Source organism: Polypterus senegalus, chromosome 8, assembly GCF_016835505.1.
Source record: "Polypterus senegalus isolate Bchr_013 chromosome 8, ASM1683550v1, whole genome shotgun sequence".
In the NCBI taxonomy this organism is placed as follows: domain Eukaryota; kingdom Metazoa; phylum Chordata; class Cladistia; order Polypteriformes; family Polypteridae; genus Polypterus; species Polypterus senegalus.
In genome coordinates this window covers 39,253,587-39,270,604 of record NC_053161.1, presented here as the reverse complement: position 1 = coordinate 39,270,604, position 17,018 = coordinate 39,253,587, and the positions used below count along the sequence as shown (strand labels likewise).

The following is a 17,018-nucleotide window of genomic DNA, read 5'->3' as shown; positions in this document are numbered from 1 at the left end:
AATCATGTCACCACTTTATCTGTATTTGCTTAAATTGGAAAGGCTCGTTCCTCCTCATAGCTCATATCTTACAGTTCTGGAATCAGCTTAGTCACTCCTCTCGGGACTTTCTTTAGCTCTGCTATGTCTTTTTTGCAATATGGAGACCAAAATCATACAGTGGGTACGGAAAGTATTCAGACCCGATTCAATTTTTCACTCTTTGTTATATTGCGGCCATTTGCTAAAATCATTTAAATTAATTTTTTTCCTCATTAATGTACACACAGCACCCCATATTGACAGACAAAAAAAAAGAATTTTTGAAATTGTTGCAGATTTATTAAAAAAGAAAAACTGAAATATCACATGGTCCTAAGTATTCAGACCCTCTGCTCAATATTTAGTAGAAGCACCCTTTTGAGCTAATACAGCCATGAGTCTTCTTGGGAAAGATGCAACAAGTTTTTCACACCTGGATTTGGGGATCCTCTGCCATTCCTCCTTGCAGATCCTCTCCAGTTCTGTCAGGCTGGATGGTAAACGTTGGTGGACAGCCATTTTTAGGTCTCTCCAGAGATGCTCAATTGGGTTTAAGTCAGGGCTCTGGCTGGGCCATTCAAGAACAGTCAGAGTTGTTGTGAAGCCACTCCTTCGTTATTTTAGCTGTGTGCTTAGGGTCATTGTCTTGTTGGAAGGTAAACCTTCGGCCCAGTCTGAGGTCCTTAGCACTCTGGAGAAGGTTTTTGTCCAGGATATCCCTGTACTTGGCCGCATTCATCTTTCTCTCGATTGCAACCAGTCGTCCTGTCCCTGCAGCTGAAAAACACCCCCACAGCATGATGCTGCCACCGCCATGCTTCACTGTGGGGACTGTATTGGACAAGTGATTAGCAGTACCTGTTTGTCTCCATACATACCGCTTAGAATTAAGGCCAAAAAGTTCTATCTTGGTCTCATCTGACCAGAGAATCTTATTTCTCACCATCTCAGAGTCCTTCAGGTGTCTTTTAGCAAACTCCATGCGGACTGTCATGTGTCTTGCCTCTCCTCAGTGTCTCCTCAGTTGGAAAATGCTCCAACCCAAATACTGAGCGACACACTGCTAATCCTCTAGCTGGCTCTGCTCTCAGTAAGCACTCCTCAGTAGAGAGATTGATCGACCCCTACGTTTGTTCAGTGTAGCTTTTTTACATTCATGTGCACATGCAAGAGGACTGTGGAGTTTAAAGTTAGTGCCCTGACCAGGCATTCGCTGGCTGACAGACCGGCAGGTGGGTTCACATTGATGGCTTGGGGGTACTAATAGTTTCAGGAAAGCTCAATTTCAGTTAAAGTTTGTTTAATGCTTATTTTATTTGATTAATCTACATTATTTTATCATTCAATTTTTGTTAATTAGTTAAGGACCACCATACTATGTGTACAGGTGAAAACAATTTAAGCAATTTGGTCAAATTTCCCCTTAGCAGGTGGTTGAGTCTAGATGGCAAGTTAGGATAGGCAGGGGGAATAATTGAAGCCATTATATAAACTTTGTGGGGCATAAAGCTGGGAAACAGTCACCTGTTTCACTTTTGATTCAGTGTAAATTAAAATTAACTATTAAACAAAAAACAAACCAACCAACCAAACCATTGTTATTACAGTAACTAGAATCATGACGCACAGTGGCAAACATTGCACTGCATTTTTATGAAAGAAAAGCCTCCAGCATCCCAGTAACCTCCCTTGACTTGTACTTCATACATCGTGATATATAATCTAATTTCTTGTTAGCTTTCCTGGTCCCTTCGGCACACTGTTTTAATGTACTATAGACAGTGAACAGTCACTAAAATTCCCAAGTCCTCATAAAGTGTACTTTCAGTTTTGAGGCCTCCCACTGTGCATTCAAATCTTAGTTTTACTTCCTACGTTTAATGCCTTTCCTTTACTTATGATAAATTTCATCTTCCACAAATCTGCCCAGACTTCTATTGTGTTTGTGATTCTAAATGATTCTACATTGTATACCATTTCACCTACTTTAGCTTGACCTGAAAACCTAATCAGCTTTTAATTTATATTTTTACCTAGATAAGAACTGTTTTAACACTGTGAAAAGTCAAAATTAATATAACAAAGAGTGGATTTATTAACCAACATATATGTGAAAGATTACTGTTAAGCACAAAGTAGACTCACTTGGTGTAACTACACAGGGTCTGGTCTCTGGATACAGGGTGTGCCTTCCAAACACAGTGCTTCATGAACCAAAAACACTTTCTCACCACTCAGAGTTTTGTATTACTGCTGCAACACATGAGGCTTTGCCACTTCACACCTCCAGTTCTAAGGTCACTGGGTCACTGGGGGGCAGCTGCCTTTCAACTTCATTTCAGGATTACTTCTGGTACAATCCCATCAAAATACTTCTAAGGTGAGCCCTAGATTCTTCATAACACCCCCTTATATCCCTATAGCTAGCAAGACACCCTTGATAGCTTCCATGCTGTCTGCCCTCTATATGTTCCTGTGCATCTCCAGTTTATCAAGTTAAGAATGTACGAGACAGATTGACATTTATTATTACACTGTAAAATGAATAGTCCGTGTGAATGTTTTTTCCTGAAGATGTACCTTTATGTGTAAATTTGAAAGAGAAACACATCCTAATAAATACACTGAGCAAAATACAAATTGAATCTAGTTAACCCGAAGAAGTCTGAGAGTGCTAACCTTGATAATGAACAACAGAGGAAAAACAATTAATAACATCAACTAGAACAACAATAGTTTTCAAACTCCATAAATATTGGATAATGCATAACGTTAATAATAATTAATTAAAAGAGGGAGGCATGTTGATGCATGGAGCTATTGTTCTCAGCTAGGGAACTGTCTGTGTATAGTCTGTGTGGGATTTTCTCCTCCATAAATAAAGATATTTGTGTTAGTGGAATATGTTAATTGGACAATCTACATTAGCCTACAGGTATAATGGTCTGGTCCCTAGTCAAGTATTAATTGTAGTATGTACAAATGAGAATAAACTTGACTTAACTTGACTTCTTGCCTTTTATTCAGTGCTGCAGAAATAAACTCAAGCCCTGACGACCATCAACTGGATAAGCTGTAAGGAAAATGGACAAATGTCTCTCTATTATAAAAAAAAATCTTGGGGAGGGAGACAGGGAGACGCAAGATACACTTTAACTTGCTCCCAGCTCTTAAAACAACGACAAGCAACAAGCAAAACACGCAGCAGTAGAAAGCCAACAGATTATCCGATGACTTCTCCTTGTGTGTGTTGAGCCACCCTAACCACCAAAACCACCACCACAATCAACACCACCCCCACCCCCTCCAACAACGCAAGTGCCAGAGACGCGAAGTGGCAAAAAGAACAGAGGCTGTACAGGCTTTAAAATGATCGATGGGCAGCGCGACAGCACCAGCAGCAGAAAGACAGCAGATGAACCAACAGCATCTCCTTAGCGTGCGTTCAGCCACCCCCCCTTCACAATGCGAGCAGAGTTATATGTCCTGAGAGAAAGAGGAGAAAGAGATTTAACCACACCCGGGGCCAGAAATAAAGGACAAGATTTGTTTTTACAAAAGTTTTAAAGTAAAACTGAAAATAATACATATGTAACAATTCCCATGAAAATACAGTAATCCCTCCTCGATCGCAGGGGTTGCGTTCCAAAACCCCCCGCGATAGGTGAAAATCCGCGAAGTAGAAACCATATGTTTGTATGGTTATTCTTATATATTTTAAGCTCTTATAAACTCTCCCACACTGTTTATAAATATTCCCCGCACAGTTATACAGCATAAACCCTTTGTATTCTCTTAGATATTAGGTAAGATTCATTGAAATTATGTATATAAACACACTGTTTATATACATTAAAACCTAAATATTATTTTAAAGATATCAAGCGTCTCTGATATCACATATGTTACAGCAATTATGACAGACAGGCCACCAGCAATAAATACGTACAATGCAAGAAAAATGGTATACAGTAAATGTGTGTCCAGTGACACTAAACGTGCGTACATGTACTAAGTACTGTAAGTAGAAAATTAATTATGGTTACTCACCAACAATGACACGATGACTTGTCCGATAACGATGAGTTTAGTTTTACTGCACAACAAAATAGAGCGTTACAACTCTTCTAAGGGAGCATCTTCAGGCGACTGTGTAGCACTGCCGTTGTTCTTCTATCGGCAGTCTTCAATACAAATCCCTAAAGCAGATGCCATCTGGACTACCACCTTATTACGTCCATTTACAACTTGGTATGCGCCCTGGTTAAAAGGACACTGTGGCCGTAGATCTTATATTCTTTTCCTACTTTTTAAATAAAAAGAATCCTAGCCTCACTGATGCCGTAATGGCGTCCTACAGCGGTGTAGCTTTTCTCTTCCTTCAACATATCCAAAACGTTTACCTTTTTGGCAATCGTTAACATCTTCCATTGGCGCTTGGGCACAGCCCCTGAAGCAGTAGCAGGAGCAGATCGTTTTGGAGCCATAATGAAGCGCTTGACTATGCACAAAGATAAACAGAAAAGAGCACAAAAGTGAACTCTTTACACAGCGAAACACGTTGATGCTGAATGAGCGAAACGAGACTTCCTGGTTAACGCCATGGAATCGAATTCGGCGCTCCGTCGCTGAGTCCATCAGCACACAGGAACTAAACTGCGTGCTCTGATTGGTTAGCTTCTCAGCCATCTGCCAATAGCGTCCCTTGTATGAGATCAACTGGGCAAACCAACTGAGGAAGCAAGTACCAGAAGTAAAAAGACCCATTGTCCACAGAGCCCGCGAAGCAGCAAAAAATCTGCGATATATATTTAGATATGCTTACATATATAATCTGCGATAGAGTGAAGCCGCGAAAGTCGAAGCGCGATATAACGAGGGATTACTGTAACAATCTCTTTAAATTGTATATCCATTAAACCAAACCTGGGGGTGGGCGAGCGAAGCGAGCAGGGAACGGAGCCCCCCAGTATGATAAATATAAAAGAATATTAAAAGTCTATGAAACTACATAAACAAAATCAAGTGGACAGCAGCTTGACAGAGCACCACAACTGAGCTCTACCAGACCTAAACACTCTGCACAGACATTGCTATCAATTTTTTGGATCCAATAAAGAAAACCCATTTAAATATTTACAAACTGCCTGGGTTATCAGACGTTCAAGATTTATGGTAAAGATACCTGGCTCTAGTTGCCATAAAAAATAATCACAGGACAGACTGCCTTTATGTTAAACCAAAAAAAAAAGAAAAAGTTAAGCAAATATTTACTACTCGTATTGAAAAAGTTCAACAATTGACTTCTGCCGTTGACAAAAAAGCAACTGCTGTAGAATTTGAATGCAAAATGATTGGTGATAAACAAGCTGTACTGGAAGATAGATATAGAAGGAACAACATCAGAATTGAAGGTCTCCCTGAAAACTTTAAAAGTTCAAACCCAATGAAATTTATAGCTGAACTAGAAATAACTGAAGAGGGTTTCAAACCGGACACCAAGATCTAAGCAACTTATTGCATATGTGGATTGAATGCCTTAAAACCAAGAAGCCTGATTTCTATTTTGATAAACTATGGCTTAAAGAAAATTTGATGTTGATTCTCAGACAGAAAAAGATGGTTATATTTGGAAATAACTGCATTCATATTTTCCCAGATTTCTCTCCTTCAACAGCTGGCAAACAAGCAACATTCTACAGCATTAAACAGTGCTTATGCAAAGCCAAAATCAGATACAGCCTCTTGTTTTCAGCTAAATTGAAAGTGATTTTTGATGGACAATTCTACATCTTTAATTTTCTTAAAGAGGCAGAAAAGGAGCTAAAAAGACTGATCCTGACACAAACATGAGTCACATCGTGTCCTGGAAATGCAAAGAAGATTAATTTTACATTAGGTTTATTGTAGCTAGACTGTATTATCATAAGTTATCACAATTTCTAAATGAACTACTTAACATCATATCCTAAGTATATTGCATCTAGACTGTACTTATCATAAGATATCTCAAATTTAATCCTCACTAAACAGCCACTGGGGTTTGTTTTGTTCTGGACGTATGTCAGAGGACTGGACCTTGTAAAATGTGGTCTTACCTCACTTTTTGGAGGCAAAATGGAGGAGGGCTGAGGTGGGGGAGAGGGTAAGTTACTTCTTATTTATCCTTTTTACCCCAACAACTATAAGTGGCAACATAATAATAGGCTCCTTAGCCACAATACCTGGTGACAGTATGAAATCAAAGTTAAACCTATTGTATGAAACAACCTACTACCATTATTTAAGTTTACAAAATATCCTGAAAACTTTAGAGGCAGTGACCAAACAGTGAACTATGTGAGCTAGAATGTCAAAGGTCTCAATCACAATCTAAAGAGAAAAAGGTATTTTCTCACCTAACAGATCTAAAAGCCAAGAGTGTATTTTTACAGGAGACTCACTTAATAAGTAAGGACCAGTTTCAGTTGCAAAGAGATTGGATTGGGCACATTTTTCATTCCAGCTATACAAAGAAAACTAGAGGTGTGGGAATCTTAATACACAAAACAATCTCATTTGTAGTATCAGACATAATATCTGGTCCTGATGGGCAATATTTTATGTTGAAGGATTATTTATTTAAATCTAAAGTAATTATGATATCTATGCACCTAATGTGGATGATAGAGGTTTCATCCAAAAGTTATTTGCATCTATTCCTAATGGCTGGAGACTTTAACTGTGTTTTAAATCCAGACCTGAATAGGTTTTCAGCTACAGTGGTGATAACATTTAACACTGCAAAAATAATCACACAGTTTGTAATGGATCATAACTTATCAGACTCATGGAGATTTTTAAATCCAAGCTCAATAGAATATTCCTTTTCTTATCAGTACATCACAGTTACTCAATAATCAATTATTTCTTTATAGATAATAACACTGTTGTTATTTCCGACCACACCCTCTTATCAGGGAGATTAAATCACTATGCCCTACACACTCATCTCATAGCTGGCATCATAATCTTCTGTCATTAGCAGATGAAAACTTTACAGAATTCACTTCAGAACCAATTGACTATTTTTATACAGGGAAATGCATCCGCAGGGGTCTCTGCAGGAATGCTATGGAAACTCTGAAGGCTTAAGACGGCAGATTATTTCATATCTTTCCCACAAAAATAAATTGGAAACCAAGAAGGCATCAGAGATAATCAGCGAAATTGCCAGAACAGATCAAGAATAGGCCAGGTATCTAAATCAGAATTTAACCTTTTGACAACAAAAGAAATGGAACAACTCATCTTTAACTTGTGACATCACTACTATGAACACAGAGAGATGGCTAATAATATCTTAGCTCAACAAATCCACAAGCAGAAAGTCTGCAACACAATTAACAGAAATTACTAACACAGATGGAAATAATATCATCGACCATAAAAATATAACCCACATATTTATAGAGTACTATAAGTCTTTATATTCTACTCAGTTTAAAGCAAATAAGACACTAATCTAATAATTTTTTGATGCATTTCAAATACCACAGCTAGATACTCTTAGTGCAGATGAATTAGATAAACCTCTGATACTCTCAGAATTATTAGATGCTGTAAACCTACTCCAATTTGGGAAAGCAGAAGGCCCTGATAGCTACCCAGTGGAAAGTTTTCAAATAAGTTAGCTCCACTTCTATTAGCAATTTTTATAGAAGCTAGAGACAACAAAATTCTATTTCAAACTTTTTGCCAATCATCAAATACCATCTTTCCTAAGAAAAAATAAGGACTTATTACAATGTGCATAGTTCTAGCTAGAAAGATTGAGAAAATGCTTCATTCTAAAATATCACAAGATCAAACCAGATTTATTAAAGGGAGACACTTAGCTTCTAGTCTTCGATGTTTCTTTAATGTAATATACTCACCCATAAAATCTAAAACACTTGAGATCTTATTATCTTTGGACACTGAAAAAACATTTGACATGGTTGAATAGGTTTACCCATTCAACACGTTGTATGCATTTGGGATTGGCCCAACATACTGTATGTACATGAATCAGACTACTTTATACTAGTCCAGAAGCCTCTGTTTGCATTAACATTATTTCAAATTACTTCAAACTACAACGTGGTACTCGACAAGGGTGCACCTATCACCATTACTCTTTATAATTACCGTTGAGCCATTGGCTATTCACTTTCAAAATGTATCCCAGATAAAGGGGATTACCAGAGAAGGACATGAACAAAAAATATCACTATATGTAGATGATATGCTACTCTGTGTATCAGATCCACAAACTTCCATACCAGCAGTCTTCAAATGCACTCAGAATTTCAAAATATATATGATATTTAAAATATATTACTCAAAATTAATTTGAATAAATGTTGCTTTTTCCAGTGAAGTCTTTAGTGTGAGAGAATAATTTAGAGGTAACAATAGTTAAGTATATTGGTTTGTAGAGTACATTGAATATACACTCACCTAAAGGATTATTAGGAACACCATACTAATACGGTGTTTGACCCCCTTTTGCCTTCAGAACTGCCTTAATTCTACGTGGCATTGATTCAACAAGGTGCTGAAAGCATTCTTTAGAAATGTTGGCCCATATTGATAGGATAGCATCTTGCAGTTGATGGAGATTTGTGGGATTCACATCCAGGGCATGAAGCTCCCGTTCCACCACATCCCAAAGATGCTCTATTGGGTTGAGATCTGGTGACTGTGGGGGCCATTTTAGTACAGCGAACTCATTGTCATGTTCAAGAAACCAATATGAAATGATTCGAGCTTTGTGACATGGTGCATTATCCTGCTGGAAGTAGCCATCAGAGGATGGGTACATGGTGGTCATGAAGGGGTGGACATGGTCAGAAACAATGCTCAGGTAGCCCGTGGCATTTAAACGATGCCCAATTGGCACTAAGGGGCCTAAAGTGTGCCAAGAAAACATCCCCCACACCATTACACCACCACCACCAGCCTGCACAGTGGTAACAAGGCATGATGGATCCATGTTCTCATTCTGTTTACGCCAAATTCTGACTCTACCATTTGAATGTCTCAACAGAAATCGAGACTCATCAGACCAGGCAACATTTTTTCAGTCTTCAACTGTCCAATTTTGGTGAGCTCATGCAAATTGTAGCCTCTTTTTCCTATTTGTAGTGGAGATGAGTGGTACCCGGTGGGGTATTCTGCTGTTGTAGCCCATCCGCCTCAAGGTTGTGCGTGTTGTGGCTTCACAAATACTTTGCTGCATACCTCGGTTGTAACGAGTGGTTATTTCAGTCAAAGTTGCTCTTCTATCAGCTTGAATCAGTCGGCCCATTCTCCTCTGACCTCTAGCATCAACAAGGCATTTTCGCCCACAGGACTGCCGCATACTGGATGTTTTTCTCTTTTCACACCTTTCTTTGTAAACCCTAGAAATGGTTTGGCGTGAAAATCCCAGTAACTGTGCAGATTGTGAAATACTCAGACCGGCCCGTCTGGCACCAACAACCATGCCACGCTCAAAATTGCTTAAATCACCTTTCTTTCCCATTCTGACATTCAGTTTGGAGTTCAGGAGATTGTCTTGACCAGGACCACATCCATAAATGCATTGAAGCAACTGCCATGTGATTGGTTGATTAGATAATTGCATTAATGAGAAATTGAACAGGTGTTCCTAATAATCCTTTGGGTGAGTGTATATATATATGTATATAAGAATTCGTTTTGGAAAACTACTGAGATGGTGAAATAACATAACGCCGTGCATAGAATTCACATTATAACATGGTGTACAGACAAAAGCGGAAATGTTCGTATGCACAAAAAAACCGAGATGCATAAATCTGTGTGAATGGCATCTTCTACATTCTTCCGCTACATAAATCCCGATCAGCGTGAAAAGTAACGCACATGCACGTGCTTGCTGTCCCGCCCCAACTCCTCCCAGAATTACGTCTCTTTGAATATGCAAATCAATATAAATAGCCCGGGCGGCACAGTGGTAGCGCTGCTGCCTCGCAGTTAGGAGTGAACCCGGGTCCTCCCTGCGTGGAGTTTGCATGTTCTCCCCGTGTCTGCGTGGGTTTCCTCCGGGTTCTCCGGTTTCCTCCCACAGTCCAAAGACATGCAGGTTAGGTGGATTGGCGATTTTAAATTGGCCCTAGTGTGTGCTTGGTGTGTGGGTGTGTTTCTGTGTGTCCTGCGGTGGGTTGGCACCCTGCCCAGGATTGGTTCCTGCCTTGTGCCCTGTGTTGGCTGGGTTTGGCTCCAGCAGACCCCCGTGACCCTGTATTCGGATTCAGCGGGTTAGGAAATAGATGGATGGATATAAATAGCCCTTAAGCTCGGCCTTCTGTGAAAAAGCAATGGCAAAAGTACGGGGGAAAACAGAAGAATTTCAGCAAATACCATTTGGAGGCAAGGAAAAATTTACTATTTGTTGGTTTAAGCAGTGGTATAAACAACAAAAGGAAGCTGATCAAGTGACATAAAGTGTCGGAGAAATTTGAAAGCTCAAGTTCACAAAGTCGCACAGTGCCTGAAATAAAAAAGAAGTTGTCACATATCAAAATTGCCGTGGAAAGGCGAGTCGTAGCCTACCGTCTGAGTGTCATATGAAACCTTATTAGAGTACAGAGAAAAAAAATAGGAACACAGTGGGGAAAAAAACTCGAAATGTCAACTTTAATCTCGAAATTTCCACTTTAATCATGTAGTTTATTTTGTCATTAAAGTAGAACATCATAAACTTCATCTTAAAATCATTTAATTTACTAGTTTCTCAAATCCTATCATAACTAAAGTAGCACGTTAAATGCTTTGCTTTGTATTTGATCTTCTATGTGCTCTATGTGTGTAAATCACTACGTGCTTCCGGGCTTTCTCTTCTTCCGAAAGGACACAGAATCCATTACATTGGCAAAATTACAGATCTCTGAATACTTAAAATACTTAGATGTATACGTGATATCATTTTCATGATGATAGGAGTTAAAGCATGTTATTAAACATGGGAACACAGTGGCACAGTGATTGTTCATGTTTCACGCAAGATGCTTGCTGCGCCATGCGCGACCTTCGATGAAATACTTTATTGCAGCAGTACTGTCTCTTTCAAACGTACAGTTGTGCTTGAAAGTTTGTGAACCCTTTAGAATTTTCTATATTTCTGCATAAATATGCCCTAAAACATCATCAGAATTTTACTCAAGTCCTAAAAGTAAATAAAGAGAAACCAGTTAAACAAATGAGACAAAAATATTATACTTGGTCATTTATTTATTAAGGAAAATGATTGAATATTACATATTTGTGAGTGGCAAAAGTATGTGAACCTTTGCTTTCAGTATCTGGTGTGACCCCCCTTTGCAGCAATAACTGCAACTAAACGTTTCCAGTAACTTTTGATCATTCCTGCACACCGGATTGGAGGAATTTTAGCCCATTCCTCCATACAGAACAGCTTCAAGTCTGGGATGTTGGTGGGTTTCCTTACATTAACTGCTCGCTTCAAGTCCTTCCACAACATTTCGATTGAATTAAGGTCAGGACTTTGACTTGGCCATTCCAAAACATTAACTTTATTCTTCTTTAACCATTCTTTGGTAGAACAACTTGTGTGCTTAGGGTCATTGTCTTGCTGCATGACCCACCTTCTCTTGAGATTCAGTTCATGGACAGATGTCCTGACATTTTCCTTTAGAATTCTCTGATATAATTCAGAATTCATTGTTCCATCAATGAAGGCAAGCCGTCCTGGCCCAGATGCAGCAAAACAGGCCCAAACCATGATACTACCACCACCACGTTTCACAGATGGTTCTTATGCTGGAATGCAGTGTTTTCCTTTCTCCAAACATAACACTTTTCATTTAAACTAAAAAGTTCTATTTTGGTCTCATCCGTCCACAAAACATTCTTCCAATAGCCTTCTGGTTTGTCCACGTGATCTTTAGCAAACTGCAGATGAGCAGCAATGTTCTTTTGGAGAGCAGTGGCTTTCTCCTTGCAACCCTGCCATGCGCACTATTGTTGTTCAGTGTTATCCTGATGGTGGACTTATGAACATGAACATTAGCCAATGTGAAAGAGGCCTTCAGTTGCTTAGAAGTTACCCTGGGGTCCTTTGTGACCTCGCCGACTATTACACGCCTTGCTCTTGGAGTGATCTTTGTTGGTCGACCACTCCTGTGGAGGGTAACAATGGTCTTGAATTTCCTCCATTTGTACACAATCTGTCTGACTGTGGATTGGTGGAGTCCAAACTCTTTAGAGATGGTTTTGTAACCTTTTCCAGCCTGATGAACATCTACAACTCTTTTTCTGAGGTCCTCAGAAATCTCCTTTGTTCATGCCATGATACACTTCCACAATCATGTGTTGTGAAGAGCAGACTTTGATAGATCCCTGTTCTTTAAATAACACAAGGTGCCCAGTCACACCTGATTGTCATCCCATTGATTGAAAACACCTGACTCTAATTTCAACTTCAAACTAACTGCTAATCCTAGAGGTTCACATACTTTTGCCACTCACAAATATGTAATATTCGATCATTTTCCTCAATAAATAAATGACCAAGTATAATATTTTTGTCTCATTTGTTTAACTGGTTTCTCTTTATCTACTTTTAGGACTTGAGTGGAAATCTGATGATGTTTTAGATCATATTTATGCAAAAATATAGAAAATTCTAAAGGATTCACAAACTTTCAAGCACAACTGTACTAACCCCCAATTCCTGTCCTTCCTTTTCTTTCTCCAAGTACCCAATCACCACACAATCAGCTCTGTAATAGACGTTAAGCTATCTGTAAGCTTAGAATGCTGATTCTTCAAAACTTTTAAAGAACATTGAAATATCTTCGTAGTACATGTTTAATTATTCTATTCATCTATCCATCCAGTGTCATGCCAGCCCCAGCATGAATACAGCGCGAGGCAGGATCAGTCCGTAAACGGAGCACCAGATCCTTGCTAGCGCAGCGAAACAGTGTCCTTACATGTTTAATTATTAACAATACAGATTATTTAAATGAAGTAAAAGTTTTATCTGTAGAATATAATACAGTAAACATATTTTGCTGCATTTCATCTTAAAAATGATATTGTCATCATATGTAAATACACTTTTTATAAAATGGCTCAGGTTGCACAATATTATAACTGTAGTGCAAGTTTAAAGGGAGGTGATTGTACTAATAAGTCCAAACAGTTCTACAAGGAGCACTTGATGGACTGATTGAGTGCGTTTATAGTTCTTGGGATGAAACTGTTTCTGAACCTCTGAAGACTGTGTCTGTACAGAAAAGTCTTTGAAGCATTTGCCATGTGAGAGCAGTTCAAATAGGCAGCATGGCTGGCTGAGGCAGCATGCGCTTGATGCTGTATAGCGATAATTCTCTTTCCGATCAGCTGCTGTAGATCTGTGATTCCCCACTGAGATACAGTGATATAAATACTCCGAGTGGTGCAGTGAGAGTAATATGGAAAAAGATGATCTGCTGTGGTAACCCTTAATGGGAGCAGCTGAAATAAGAAAAAGAAGGTGCAGTGAGAGTAACAATGCTAAAGCAGCTATGGTATTTGGAATACTTTGGCTATTTCCTGGACATTATATTGTTACAGGTTAATTGGAATCAGATGCATTAAACTAATAAACAATATGTGGTTAGTTTCAGTGTATTTATAAAGCCCCGTCGGGGAAGTGGATCTAAAAAAGAAAGGGTAGCCACACAGGAACAGTAGCACTGCTTTGACGCTTGGTGCCCCCAGTTTGCAAAACCGAGCAGAGAACTTACGTATGCCAGGGTTGGAGCTACTGTGAAAATGTGTGTGGTTTTACGCCAAGTTTAGGTGTTATACATCGCGATTTGAGCGTGGAAATGTTCATACGCAATATTTTTGTGCGTACGCACCATTTATACATGAGGCCCCTGGTCTGCAATAGAAATAAAATCTTGCTGTACTTCTTTATATACCCTGCATTTTGCCCCATTATCGTCAATATAATATTAATCCAATTGTCAATCACTCAGAATATGGAACCAATGCTGGAATCACTTTAAGACAGAGAAGCTTTTATCTGTTGCACCTCTACATGATAATCACCATTTTCAAAGTTCTGAATTCTACACAGTATTTAACGTTTGGAAAACGTCTGGGATAAAAACCACTTAGATTTGAATATAGATAATGTCTTTGCATCTTATGGACAATTTTTCTTCAAACTTAATTTATCATCAACACAATTTTTTCACTATTTTCAAATCAGAAACTTTGCTAAAAGGAACCTGCCCAATTTTCCTCACCTCCCATCTATTTCTATTCCAGAGGCAATACTGATCAGTGGTGAAGACTCAGCCAACATCTCAACAATATATAAAAACATCTTAAAGTGTCTTCCTTTCAAAGATCTCAGGGTACAAAGGGGAAAGGAACTTTCACATAACATTTCTGAAAAAGAGTGGAAGGCAGCCATGCATATAATACATTCCAGCTGCATATGTGCAAAGCATTCAATCATCCAACTTAAAATCTTCTATTGAGCACATTTATCTCTTTTAAGATTGATTCAACATGAGAACATTGCAATTGTGCTCCATCCTCACTGGGCCTGCTCCAAATTAATATCATTCTGAACAAAAATCTTTGAATGCTTATCAGACAGCCTCAGTGTTACAATCACTTCAAACTCTTTAACAGCTGCGTTCGGTGTATTCCTGGTAAAAGTGGAGAAGGACAAATTGATTGTAAATGCTTATATCAAAGTTGTAGCACATAGACTTATCTTGTTCAACTGGAAGAATCCCAGCCCACCTATTACGTCAGTGGGTAACTGATTTTATATACTATTTGAAATTGTAAAAAATGTAATTCTCGCTTAGAGGATCTGTTTAAAGCTTTTTAAAAATATGGCAAGGTCTAATTAATAAAATCTTGGAATAAGCATTTATATTGCGGAAAATGACATTCTCCTTTCTTTGTTATTTTTAAAAGATTTGCTGTTGGCTCTCCTCTCTTTCTCTCGGGCCAGGGTTGAATTCTGGTTTGTTAGTTGTATGGAATGTTGTTTTATTCAAGTAAAATCAATATAATAAAAAAAAGAAAATGTGATTTAAAATAAGATGTGTTGTTTGGATATAACATAGAATATCCTTGCAAAGGAACAACACAGCAGTGAAGTCTCTGGCAACATACTGCAAAGCAAATTTCAGGTAACAGGAGGAGACAAGGATGAGAATATTTAAGAGAACAGTTTAGTTGGCACAGGTAACAGCAAAACTACGTAGGGCTTTAGAAGTGCAAAGCAGAATCTTCTCACAATCTGCACCTTTACTGAAAGCTGGTGTAATGAATGAAATGACTGCCTTGCATATTGCTGCAATGAGAATTTTGGCAGTAAAGTGTTTACTCATCTCTCTGCAGTGTGTCACATGAGCATGATGGTAAAATGACTTGTTAATATATGAAGGTTTCACAGGTCTGATACGAAATATGTAATATCAAGAGAAATGTGTCTCAGTTGAGCCACCTCAACCCACTCCAAAGTGAGCTGGTCACATTGCAGAGATGAATAAAGACTTTACCGATGCTTTGTAAATGTTATGAAGAAGTGTTTGTTAAGGTCTTGCTAAGTAATGTGTCATACTGGAGATGCAGTTTTACAGTAACTAAACTGAAGTTTTACCATTACTGCTAATAATTCAGGATCATGGAGGAGCTAGAAACTTTCTTAGCCAATACTGGACACTAGGCAAACATTTACATTCAATAGGGCTCATGCAGAATATATAATATATGAAAAAATGCATTGTAAATGTAAATAAATATTAAAATTGTTAACTTTAAAAAAAACAAAAACACATCCACCCTTTTCAGCCTACCTAAACCAGTCAGTCACAGGGGTCCAGCCATCTCAGTAACTTCAGTTAGAGTTCGAAAGTGGATGAATGGAGAAGTATAACTTTTAACATTTTTACATTTTACATTTGTTTTAATGATAATTATTACAGTACTGTATGTGTTATTTTAGTGAAGTAACTACAGTGGTGTGAAAAACTATTTGCCCCCTTCCTGATTTCTTATTCTTTTGCATGTTTGTCACACAAAATGTTTCTGATCATCAAACACATTTAACCATTAGTCAAATATAACACAAGTAAACACAAAATGCAGTTTTTAAAGTATGGTTTTTATTATTTAGGGAGAAAAAAATCCAAACCTACATGGCCCTGTTTGAAAAAGTAATTGCCCCCTTGTTAAAAAATAACCTAACTGTGGTGTATCACACCTGAGTTCAATTTCCGTAGCCACCCCCAGGCCTGATTACTGCCACACCTGTTTCAATCAAGAAATCACTTACATAGGAGCTGCCTGACACAGAGAAGTAGACCAAAAGCACCTCAAAAGCTAGACATCATGCCAAGATCCAAAGAAATTCAGGAACAAATGAGAACAGAAGTAATTGAGATCTATCAGTCTGGTAAAGGTTATAAAGCCATTTCTAAAGCTTTGGGACTCCAGCAAACCACAGTGAGAGCCATTATCCACAAATGGCAAAAACATGGAGTGGCCAGCGACCAAAAATTACCCCAAGAGCGCAGAGACGACTCATCCGAGAGGTCACAAAAGACCCCAGGACAACGTCTAAAGAACTGCAGGCCTCACTTGCCTCAATTAAGGTCAGTGTTCACGACTCCACCATAAGAAAGAGACTGGGCAAAACGGCCTGCATGGCAGATTTCCAAGACGCAAACCACTGTTAAGCAAAAAGAACATTAGGGCTCATCTCAATTTTGCTAAGAAACATCTCAATGATTGCCAAGACTTTTGGGAAAATACCTTGTTGACTGATGAGACAAAAGTTGAACTTTTGGAAGGCAAATGTCCGTTACATCTGGCGTAAAAGGAACACAGCATTTCAGAAAAAGAACATCATACCAACAGTAAAATATGGTGGTGGTAGTGTGATGGTCTGGGGTTGTTTTGCTGCTTCA

The 17,018-nt window shown here is 38.5% G+C and overlaps 1 long non-coding RNA gene across 1 annotated transcript in view; it reads right to left on the bottom strand.

The window, feature by feature from the left end:
- Positions 1 to 17,018, bottom strand: part of LOC120533888 — a 247,275-nt gene that overhangs the window by 447 nt on the left and 229,810 nt on the right. The window lies entirely within an intron of this gene.